The sequence below is a fragment of the Peromyscus maniculatus genome, chromosome 4 (assembly GCF_049852395.1).
Source record: "Peromyscus maniculatus bairdii isolate BWxNUB_F1_BW_parent chromosome 4, HU_Pman_BW_mat_3.1, whole genome shotgun sequence".
Classification (NCBI taxonomy): domain Eukaryota; kingdom Metazoa; phylum Chordata; class Mammalia; order Rodentia; family Cricetidae; genus Peromyscus; species Peromyscus maniculatus.
In genome coordinates this window covers 100015905-100027820 of record NC_134855.1, presented here as the reverse complement: position 1 = coordinate 100027820, position 11916 = coordinate 100015905, and the positions used below count along the sequence as shown (strand labels likewise).

At 41.4% G+C, this 11916-nt stretch overlaps 1 protein-coding gene across 7 annotated transcripts in view; it reads left to right on the top strand.

The window, feature by feature from the left end:
- The window catches only part of Patl2 (PAT1 homolog 2), an 82480-nt gene that overhangs the window by 24252 nt on the left and 46312 nt on the right, over positions 1-11916 (top strand). Inside the window, exon 3 of one of the 7 annotated variants that reach the window (XM_076570479.1) lies at positions 36-259. The exons of the other annotated variants lie outside the window; for them this stretch is intronic. The gene's annotated coding sequence lies outside the window, so the exon portion shown is untranslated. The remainder of the gene's footprint in view (positions 1-35; positions 260-11916) is intronic. 7 annotated transcript variants of the gene reach the window in all.

Below are 11916 nucleotides of genomic sequence, written 5' to 3'. Positions count from 1 at the left end.
AGCCATCTCTCCAGCCCTGGTAATGTAATGTTAAGGTTTACAGATCTCGCTTCTGAATGAGGCTGCTCTAGAAAGAGAAAATCATCATCATCATCATCAGCAGCAGCAGCAGCAGCAGCAGCAGCAGCAGCAGCTGTACTCCTGACTCAGGAGATAGCACTTCGGTCCACCTGGGCCTGGCAGCCCAAGGCACACTGGACCGCGGAGGGCAGCTGCTTCCCTCTCGCCTTCCTCTTACCATCTATTGAAGCACACCTGAGTGAGTAGCAGGGTCTGGGGTCAGGCCCTAAGGAGGCAGGGTAAGATGCTTTCACACAGCTTTCTCTAGCACTTTTAGCTTAGAGATTCCTACCTAGACCATGCTCATCCAGGACATATAAAGAACTATCTCAGAGCCAACAGGTTTGCTGTTTTGCTTACAGTAATTCCAACCCAATGTATTGTCTGGAGCGGGTAGTGCCTGTCTGCTATCCACGCACCACTCTGCTGCCAGAGTTAGAACTGCCGGCATACGCCTTGTTTCTCTGGCTTTGCACAGGCTGTCCCTTCTGCTAGGGGGCGCTCTCTGCCAAGAGAGTTAGTGAGAAGTCAGAGCTAACTCTATGCAGCAGCACTTTGCAGCTGTTTCTATCATAGCTCTGATTATACTGCGTTGTTTCTTTCATAAAGAAACTTATTTGTTTTCATATCTTTTTCCCAAGAAACTGTAAGCTTCTTGGAAGGAAAAACTATCTTCTTAGGCCCCCAGGCTTACCACACTATCAATATGTAATAAACGCTGGCTAAGTGAGTGAATGGACAAATGAGGGGCACCTGTCAATGGCCTAGACCCTCTCCTTTCTGTTTGCTTGTTTGGTTTTACTATATTTGGGGGAAGGTTGTTTTGGTTTGGTTGTTGTTGTTGTTGTTTTGTATATGTTTTAGAAGCAGTGTCTCTTTACATAGCCCTGGCTATTCTGGAACTCACTATGTAGACCAGGCTGGCCTCAAACGCATGGAGATCTGCCTGCCTCTGCCTCCCAAATGCTGAGATTAAATGCCCAGCATGTATGTTTGTTTGTTTGTTTGTTTGTTTTTGTATATTTGGTGCTATGGTTAACTCAGTACCTTGTACCTGCTAGACAAGCACCCTAATTACTGCCCTACCCCAGCCTTCTTTCCGGTTGGATGATTGAATAACTGCTGCTCTTCTAGCTTGTTCAGAAAAAAGGAAGAGAGTGGTTCGTTCACTAAAAGCACTCTCCTATCAGGAAAGCCAAGGGACATGGTGACACCACACTGTCAGTTTTTCTGTCTTCCCTGTAGAGAATCAGTGAGACTGGCAGAGCCATACCTGGGGCCTCATGTCTTTGCATGCCTCAGAAGAAAGGCATATAAGCCACAGGAACTTTTCATGTATGGAAAAGTAAGAGGAAGGGATGATCTCTCAAATACTACCTAATTAATGTCTTCCATGCCACGGGGTTATCATGTCATTGGACAATACAACAAAACCGCACATTTTCTCAAGTCAGAAATCTACCTGCATGACACTATGGCACTGAACTATGAAATTAGAGATGCAGGGAAGATGCACAAGATTGCACTGCTGACATAATGCTCTGGGCTGCTAGGCATGATAGTGTACACCCAGAAAACCAGTACTTGAGTGACAAGCAGGAAAATCAACCAGTTCATGGCTAGCCTGGGATACAAAGTGAGACTTGTCTTAAAAGTCCTCTTTTTAAACCCCACAAAACTGTGTACTAATAAATATTCAAAACTGTTAGTAGTAAAGCTGCTGCTCCTAACTTTGAACACTTTTTTAGAAATACGGAGTGAAAAGCTGGGCCTGGTGGATCATGCCTATAACCAGCCCTTGGGAATTAGAGGCAGGAGAATCATAGTGAGTTAAGGCCAACCTCAGTTATATGGTACATGAGACCTTGCTTTTTTAAAAAAGGAACAAAATCTAGGGAGGTGGCTCAGTGAAGAGTGCTTGCCCTTCAAGGTTGAGGACCTGAGTTTGAATCCCCAGAACCCACTTAGAGACAAATGCAGCAGCTCATTTATAATCTCAGTGTTCCTACCATAAGATGGAAAATGGAGCCAAGAGAATCCCCAGAAACTTGCAGGCTAGCTAACCTACAGAAAAAGAGAACCCGTCTCAACCTAGGAGAAGGCATGGACCAACACCCAAGGATATCTTCTGAGATAAACATACATGCTCCCTCCATGTGCATGTTCATACACACAAAACAAACTGCTCCCCCAAAACCCTACTGCCCAGTGAGACCCATACCTTCCTGTGAGCCTCAGAGCTAAATCTAGACTGTACTGGAGCAGTCCAGGGTTATAGGTACAGAAGTGCAGAGATTGCATGCAGGCCAAGGCCTCCTTGACATGCTCCTTGGTGCTTAGTGTGTTTTAGACTGCCAGGAGAGCTGGAGGAAACCACAGGAAAGAAGTCCAGGACAGTGGGTGCTGCTGTTGCTCCTTGCTGTCACTGAGAGGACACTACTGGCTTAGAGACATCATTAGGATGCAAGTGCCATTGAGAGCCTACTTAATAAAACTCTTTGACTATTCCAGGATAAACATTTTAATAGTAGGAGTTAAGTGCTTAATTGCAGCCCACAGGTCACATGTGTCCCAAGAAAACTATGAATGTGACACAACACATTTGTAGATGACAAAGGTCATGTTGCAGTATCAAAAGGTTGGACATTTCTGGGTATTTCATACTCATCTTGCATATCCTGTACCAAGCCAAACAACCAAGGTCTGGGATGTGGGCAATATCCTAAAGAATCCAGTGGTGACAGAGGCTGTAGTCCCAGAACTCAGAAGACTGAAGTAGGAGAATCACCACTAATTCAAGGCCAGCTAAGGCTACAGAGTGAATTTGTGGTCAGCTTGAGTGACATATTGAGACCCTGTGTCAAACAAACAAACAAAAATAAGCAACCATAGCCGGGCGATGGTGGCGCATGCCTTTAATCCCAGCACTTGGGAGGCAGAGCCAGGCGGATCTCTGTGAGTTCGAGGCCAGTCTGGGCTACCAAGTGAGTTCCAAGAAAGGTGCAAAGCTACACAGAGAAACCCTGTCTCGAAAAAAGAAAAAGAAAAAGAAAAAAAAAAAAGCAACCAGAATGCAATGGGAGACAGATGTGCAGGTATAGGCACTGCCTTACTGGTTTACCTGAGCTTGCATGTGGAGAAAATGCTGCTATGTGTACTGTAAGGAATGAGTGCTTCCCTGCACATTTTATTAGAGAAAGGGAAAGAGCATTGCAGAAATCACACCTCTCCCATCCCGAGGTACAGGTTGCTTTGTGAGAGCTACATGATACTCTGTAAAAGAGTAAATATGCTTCTCAAGGCCTGAGAGCCAGCCAGTCTGCTGTTTGTTCACAGGAGCATGCTAAGTTGGTTAGCTGACCCAATTGTTAGAACACAGACAACCTGTACAACCAAGGTAAAGTAGTTCCTCCCTGTCCTGGCATGTCAGAGGTCAGAGAATGTAAAACCACTATTGTAAGTTCCAATGTGCATAGCAACTTAGCAGGCTGGCCTCAAAGGCCATTAGTCATGGTATTTACCTGCATACCATGTACTTCATTCACCCTCCGGTAGAAGTAGTCAGAAAGAACTGACTTCCACTCCAGTATAATCAGGAAATGCAGAAAGTGCCCTGCCTGGCCCATTAACAAAAATAAAGTTTCCCTTGCTCTAAACAGAAACAAATTTGATGCTTAGTTTTACATCTACTCTTTTTTTTTTTCTTTTTTTATTTTTCAAGACAGGGTTTCTCTGTAGCCATGGCTGTCCTGGAACTCCCTCTGTAAACCAGGCTCGCCTCAAACTTACAGACTCTGGAGTGCTGGGATTAAAGGCATGAGCCATCACTGCCTGGCTTATAGCTACTCTTAATTACTGAAAGGACTTACTTCTGCACACCATAGTTAGAAAGTTTCCACCCTCTTACGCCTTACAATGAGGATTAAATTTCAACATGTATAAATACAAGAATGTATATACTCTTCAGCCCCATGGATGAATTCCAGACAACCCTGAGAGTTGTCTGCATCTAAAGAAAGATGCTAACTCTATAGAATTCTGGGGAAATAAAGAGTCTGGCTTCACTTGTGAACATCTTCAGCCTGGAGTGGTTGACGTAACTCACCAAGATTCCAATAAGTCACACATTACCTGACTGTACTGAGTGTCTGATTTGCGTGGGAAGGCACTCAAGAGTCACGTGAATGGAATGCAGTCATAAAGTGGAGGGGACAGTTTCCTAAGTCTCAACCTTAGGGAACAGTCACACCATAACAAAAGAGAAAGTTCCTGGGCATGGTGTCACATGCCTTTAATCTGTGAGATCCAAACCAGCCAGAACTACATAGTGACACTCTGTCCCAAAAGAGAGAGGAGTGCAGTGTGTTGGTTTAAAAATAACTGTCAGAATGGCCTTAGCTCTAACAGCTCATGGTTCTCACACAATGATATGGGAAAGCCATCTCAAGCCAGATGGTTTATTTGTCCTAAGCACCAAGCACATGTAAATACAATAGTGCTGATGATGGTTGATTTTTTTTCTCCAAACAAATCAGTACAATTTAAGTATTTTTTAAGAGAAATTCACAAGAAATTCACTATGGAAGATATGACCACATTCGGTAGTGTTTCTGTGATTGCTGAGGATTGACTGAGCTGCAGGCTGGGCAAACTAGGCAAGCACTCTGCCACTGAACTTATACCTTCAGCTCTATGACTACATTCCATCCATATGACTCTTAAGAGCCTTCCCACGCAAACCAGACTCTCAGTACAATCAGGTAATGTGTGACTTATTGAAATCTTGGTGAGTTAAGTAAGTTAACTACTCCAGGGTAAAAATGTTCACAGGTTAAGCCACATCCTTTACTACCACAGAGTCCTATCAGTTTTCCACCCAAGGCCATGCCAAGAGTTAGCATCTTTCTTTAGATGGAGAACTCTCAGGGTTGTCTGGAATTCACCCATGGGGTTGCCAGAGTATATACATTTTTGTATTTACTACAGTTTTTTGATTCGGTAAGACATCTGTGCCAAAGTTTAATGCCAACATTAAGGGCCTGTGCACCTCATAGCTGTTGTTGATCCCAGCTGGTTTACATCAGAATTTAGAGCTCAGAGCTTCTGGAATATTTGGCTTAGATTCTGATTCCAGTCCCATCCCCACCTCCACATCCTCTGTGCTCTCACAAGGCAAAGTCAGCTCAGTGTGATCTTTTTTGGTTTTGTATTTTAAGACAGAGCCTCATTCATGTAGCCCAGCCTGGCCTGGAACTTACCTTCTTTCCTGTCACTCCCAAGTGTTGTGACATCAAAACAGCCTGAGTTTCATCCCCTGGATCCACGTGGCGGAAGGAGAGAACTAACTCCCTCAAATTGTCCTCTGCCCTCCACATACATGCTGTAGCATGTGCATCCACATACACACACAAAAGCAAAGAGTGTAGAAACAAAACAAAAATAGTGAATGGCTCCTGAGGAATAACATCCTACTTGTCCTCTGGCCTCCACACACATGTTCACACAAACACTAAATAAACAAATGTAATTTTTTTTTCCGAGATGGGGTTTCTCTGTATAACAGTCCTGGCTGTCCTGGAACTCACTTTGTACACCAGGCTGGCCTCAAACTCACAGAGATCTGCCTGCTTCTGCCTCTCAAGTACTGGGATTAAAGGAGTGTGCTACCACTGCCAGGCAATAAATATAATTTTAAAGCTAAAATAATAAGGATTGAAAGTAGTATAAGATATATATAAACATATGGAAAATTCATAATCAAAAATTTAATTATGCATTTAAACAAATTTTGGAGACCATTACTCTTAAAACTGTGCCTCACCCCCATTTCATGTCCTGGTGGCAATGGTGAGAAGGTGAACCCAAGAGACATTTACATGAAGAAGAGTACAGACTACTTAAGTATTAGCAAAATAGTCTAGATAACATTTTATTTTTATTGCTTTATAAGATAGGCAAGATGGCTCAATGGGTAAAGGCATTTGCTGCTAACCCTGATTGTAGCTAGAAGTTTTCCTGTGTCCCAGCCTTCCAGCAGTTGGGACAAATCTCTCCCATTCATGTCCCCAAGTAAACACACAGAGGCTTATATTAATTATAACTGCTTGGCCGTTAGCTCAGGCTTATTACTATCTAACTCTTACACTTAAATTAACCAATTTAGCCACTTAAATTTCCCATAATTCTTATCTATGTTTAGCCACATGACTTAGTACCTTTTCTCAGTTCTGCCTTGTCATCTTGCTTCCTCTATGTCTAGCAGGTGACTCCTGACTCAGCCTTCCTCTTCCTAGAATTCTCCTCGTCTGCTTACCCTGCCTATACTTCCTGCCTGGCTACTGGTCAATCAGCATTTTATTTATCAACCAATAATCAGAGCAACACATCCACAGCATGCAGAACGAGATTCCATAGCACCTGATGATCTGAGTTTGATCCCTGGGTCCCACATGGCAGAAGGAGAGAAGTGACTGAGAGTGCATACCTGTTATCCCACCACTCAGCAGGCAGAGACAGGAGAACAAGGAGTTCAAAGCCAGCTTGGGCTACATGAAAGCGTGTGCTTTTAAAAGAGAGAGAGAGAGAGAGAGAGAGAGAGAGAGAGAGAGAGAGAGAGAGAGAGAGAGAGAGCGAGCGCTCTAAAGGCTCTTTAGGGCCTGGAAAGATGGTTCAGCGGTTATGAGTACTGGCTGTTCTTCTTGAGTTCTCACATGGTAGTTCCCAATCTGCTTTAACTTCAGTTCCAGAGGATCCTATCCTCTCTTAGGCCTCTGAAGACATTGTATGTATGTGGTACATGTACATGGCACATACACATGCTGGCAACAAACACTTATACACAAAGAGGATAAATTGTTAGAAAGCTCTCCATGTGTCTGAGTTTTTATTAAGAAGAAATATATAGTATATTTGCTGCTTCACTAGCCCAGATTTCTCTAATATGGGTTTTTAAAGGGTTTTGTCCAAAATTTTGTTCTAGGAAATGAGATGAAATTTGAGCATTAGCTATAGAGAGACTTGGTTTCAACCTGGGCATGGTGCTGCACACTTTAATCCCAGCATTTGAAGGCTGAGGCAGGAGGACTGCTAAGAGTTCAAGGCAAGCCTGAACTTTATAGCAAGACCTTTTACATATTGAAATTGCTGAATTTATTCCTGATAATACAGAATTAACTTCACTCTATTCATACAATTACAGGAAATCATTAGAAATAGGGAACATCATATATATATATATATATATATATATATATATATATATATATATATATATATCACATCATATCTCATACAGGTCTGCCAGGACCTCTAGCACAAGGTAATGTGATTGATGAGTTACTAATAGGTAACATGCTAGAAGCCTCAGAATTTGATAAGAAACACCATGTAAATAGCAAGGGTTTGAAGAAAGATTTCTCCATCACTGGGCAACAAGCCAAGGAAATTGTAAGAAAATGTCCTACTTGTTCCCTCTATAACCAAACTCCATTATACACAAGAAACAATCCAAAAGGTATACAAATAAATGAAATTTGGCAGATGGATATGTTTCATTTCACAGAGTTTAGAAGATTAAAATATGTACACCATACCATTTACATCTGTTTGGGATTTCAATGGGCAACTCCCAGGAGTTCTGAAAAGGGCTGATTCTGTGATTACACACCTATTAGAAGTTATGGCCATCATAGGAATACTTGTACAAATTAAGACTGACAATGCCCCAGCATTTGTCTCAAATAAAATGAGACAGTTTTTTTGCTTATTACAATATAAAGTATGTTACAGGTATACCACACAATCCCACAGGCCAAGCAGTCACAGAAAGATTCAATCAAACTTTAAAGGATATTCTAAATAAACAGCAACAGGTAACAATGACTCCTAGAAATAGATTGCATAGTGATTTATAACCTTGAATTTTCTCAATGCTGATGAGAAAGGAACAACAGCTTCGGAGAGACATTGAACAACAAAAAACCTTCTGAGCTAAACCAACCAGTTTACTTCAAAGATGTGTTGACCTCAGAATGGAAACCAGAATATGTCCTATGTTGGGGAAGGGATTTTGCTTTTGTTTCTGCAGGAGAAGAAAAGCTATGAATACCAACAAAATCAATGAAAATTCAATTTGAACAGGGAAAACCCCTTGATGAGGAGAAGTAAAAGCTCATCCACTGATGTGACATCTCTACAAGTTGTAATAAAAATTTAACAAACAAGGGTTTGGGCAGGGTTCTATTTTCTGTCATTACAGGATAATATTGGACTCAGTATTCTCCTTAAAGAAAAAAAGGGGGGATGGATAGGTATAGGATATTAAGGTAGATTATTGAATATACTAGTAAACTAATTTAGTAAAATATCAGCCTTAGATAATTTGCACTGTTATGGATTCTTATATATTGATACAAATGTAAACTATTTTTATTATCCTATTTAAGATAATTTGTATATTGATACAAATACAGAACTATAATTGTTATCATGTACATATATTTCTACTTGTATTTGAAATATTTTGTATATTGATACAAATGTAAAATATTTGTCATACTATATGTATGTTCTACCTCTGTTTAGGATATTTTATATATTGATACATATTTAAGATTGTTGTCATATTTAAGATTGTTGTCATATTGCGTATTACACTATACATTTCTACCTCTGTTTAAGATATTTTGTGTATTGTCACAATTTTGAGGTCATTGTCCTTTTACCGTACACTTGCCTACAGACTATTTACCTTGTTTACATGAAGCCTTATTCCTTAGGTTATTAGATAGATAAGACTTACAGATTTATAATCACCTATGCTTGTCATCTCTATAGTTGTATTATTTAGTTTGTCCAGATTTACAGATACATAAGTCAGATGGACAGGTAATCTTCAAACACTTGGTAGATCTAGAGACTATGGCATTTAAATAACTTAGAATTCTGTTGACGTGAGACATGATTGCTCCTGGCAGCGCTGATTTGATCTCAAGAGAATGTTTGGCTCCTAAGACATTTCCATTTGGAAGCTTTTCTTCTTCTTGGCAAAAAATGGCCTCCTGGGCAAAGAACTGCCCTTGCCTCAACTGCTGACAGTACAAATGCTGTCCTTTCTGGATGAACGGGACACAAGGAAAAGTGATTACTGAACTCTGCCAAGACAGGGTAAGATGGTCTTTCAAAATTCCTGCTTCTGAAAATAGTCTGTCAAATACTCTAGGCCTTTGGCCAATTTGAATGCACCAACTATGCTGAGAAACTTTAGGTAACTGTCCAGGCTGCCAGTTGTCTCTGTCTACTCTCACAACATTCCCAAAAGTTGCTTGCATCCATTCTCATGTTTTCTTAGGTATTATTATATTCCTTCTCAGGTCTTTGATGGGATTGGAGACTAACAGTTACAGTTACAATCTTCTTATATTTTAGCTAGAACATATTAAGCATTAGATTTAGATTAGATAGGACACCTTTTGGAATAATCTCTGTAACATGCCATTTACCTATGCTCTAGACGTCTCTGGATTTCAGTATGTGTCTCTTCTTGTTTTATGTTGTTCTTGTTGGTTGTAGTTCTATTTGTTTATGTCATTACCCTTTATTTCTCTTTGATAATTATTCCTATTGTATATAGTTTTGTGTTAAGTTAGAACTTTCTTTCTTAGACAAGACGAGGAGATGTGTAGGGGTGGTTGTCTGTGCCTTACCCTGAAGCACCGCCCCCTAGTGAGGCAGCAGGTAGCTGCTAGGTACCTTCCCCCCCCCCCCCCCCGGGCCTGGACTGACGGGGACCCCTTAAGACCTGGGATACACGTATGTGGTATCTCTTCTCTTCGTTACCTCATGGTCTGGTACTATGGATCAAGGCAGAGCTCTCCTGAGAACCGGGTTGGACTGCACCCCACCCCTCCTCCGAGACCATATCCTTTATTCTTGTTGTGAGTTAACACCCCAATAAATTCCTATAATCAATAAGCTATTTCTGTGGATTGGTAGCGATTTAATCGCAATACTAGCCCAGAATTCTCTACTAGGGGTTTTTAAAGAGTTTTGTCCAAAATTTTGTTCTAGAAAATGAGTTGAAATTTGAACATTAGTTATAGAGGACTTGGTTTCAACCTGGGCATGGTGTTGCACACTTAAATCCCAGCATTTGCAGGCTGAGGCAGGAGGACTGCTAAGAGTTCAAGGCAAGCCTGAACTTCATAGCAAGACCTTGTAGCAAAATGGGTGGAGTGTGGGCATTACAATCTCCAAAGGGCAAGTGAGGTCGTTCAGTGGGTAGAGTTACTACTGCCAAGTGTGGCTACTGATCATCTGAGTTCTGGATCCTACATGGTGACAAGAAAGAGTTGGCTCCGTCAGGATGTCCTGTGACTTCCATATGTACACGTGCCCACACACCCAAGGAAATAAAATAATTTTAATAAAATAAAAGGAATATCAAGAATAGGCAAATTTACAAAGACTGAAAATTTAATTGTTTTCAAGGGCTAGAGGGTTGAGGAAGAAGGAGGAGAGCCTGCTAACTGGGATAGGGTTTTCATGGGAAGATCATAACCATGTCCCAACATTGTTGGACATGGTGGCACATACCTTTTATCTCAGCACTCAGGAGGCAGAGGCAGGTGGGTCTCTAATGGATTCAAGGCTAGCCTGGGCTACCACAGTGAGTGAGACTCTTACCTCAAAAAGCAGAGAAGAAAAGAAAATGTTCTAAAATCATGGTGATGGATATACATAGCCTTGTGAATATACTAAACCTCAATGAAGTGTGTACTTTAAATGTACTAATTGTGTGGTTTGTGGATTATATCTCTGTTATAAAGTATTATTTTAAGATGTGTTACATTTGTTTATTCTGTGGAATATTTAATTATGCAAAGATGTGTTGTATTCCTTTATGTTGCATTTGTTTAACTCTGAAGCTCTGTTACTGTGTCTGTCTAAAACACATGATTAGTCTAATAAAAAGCTAAATGGCCAATAGCAAGGCAATAGGCAGGGCTGGCAGGCAAAGAATAAATAGAAAGAGAGAAAGGAGATCAAGGAGCAAGAAAATGAGGACATCAGGGGACAGCCACCCAGTTACACAGCAAGCCACAGAGTAAGAAATAAAGAAAGGTATACAGAAATAAAGAAAAAGCCCAGAAGCAACAGCCCAGCTTTCTAGCCCCTAGGCCCCAGGGGCATATATTGTGCTCCTCCCCCTATCATAACACCAGAGACCAAGCAGCAGCATCCTCCCCTGCCCCCTCCCCAACCATCACTCCCACTGGAGCCACATGCCCCACCTCCACCAATTGGAAGAAGAGGTGAGTCTGAGCTCCCAGCTGGGCAGTCCAACTCTCTAGCCCCTAGGCCCCAGGGGCACATATAGTGCCCCTCCCACACACATCACAGCCCCAGAAACTAGGCAGCAGTATCCTTCCCACCACCTCAACCATCCCCTGAGGCACCAGCGACCACCAGAGCAGCACACCCCACCTGCACTGATTGGAGGAAGAGGGACTCCAAGAGGCACAGGCTCTACCTGTATGGATTGGAGGGAAAAATGGGTATATGGCAATGTAAGAATACATTCAACAACATAAAGAGCAATATGGCACCACCAGAAACTAGTGGTTCTACAACAGCAAGACCTGAATATCCCAACGCAGATGAACCAGAAGAAAGTAACCTTAAAAATAACTTTATGAAGATGATAGAGGTCCTTAAAGAGGAAGTTAAAATTCCTTTAAAAAATGGAGGAAAAGGCAAACAAAAATTGGAAGAAATCATTAAATCCCTTAAAGAAAGCCAAGAAAAAACAATCAAACTAGTGAAGGAAACAGTTCAAGACTTGAAAATTGAAATAGA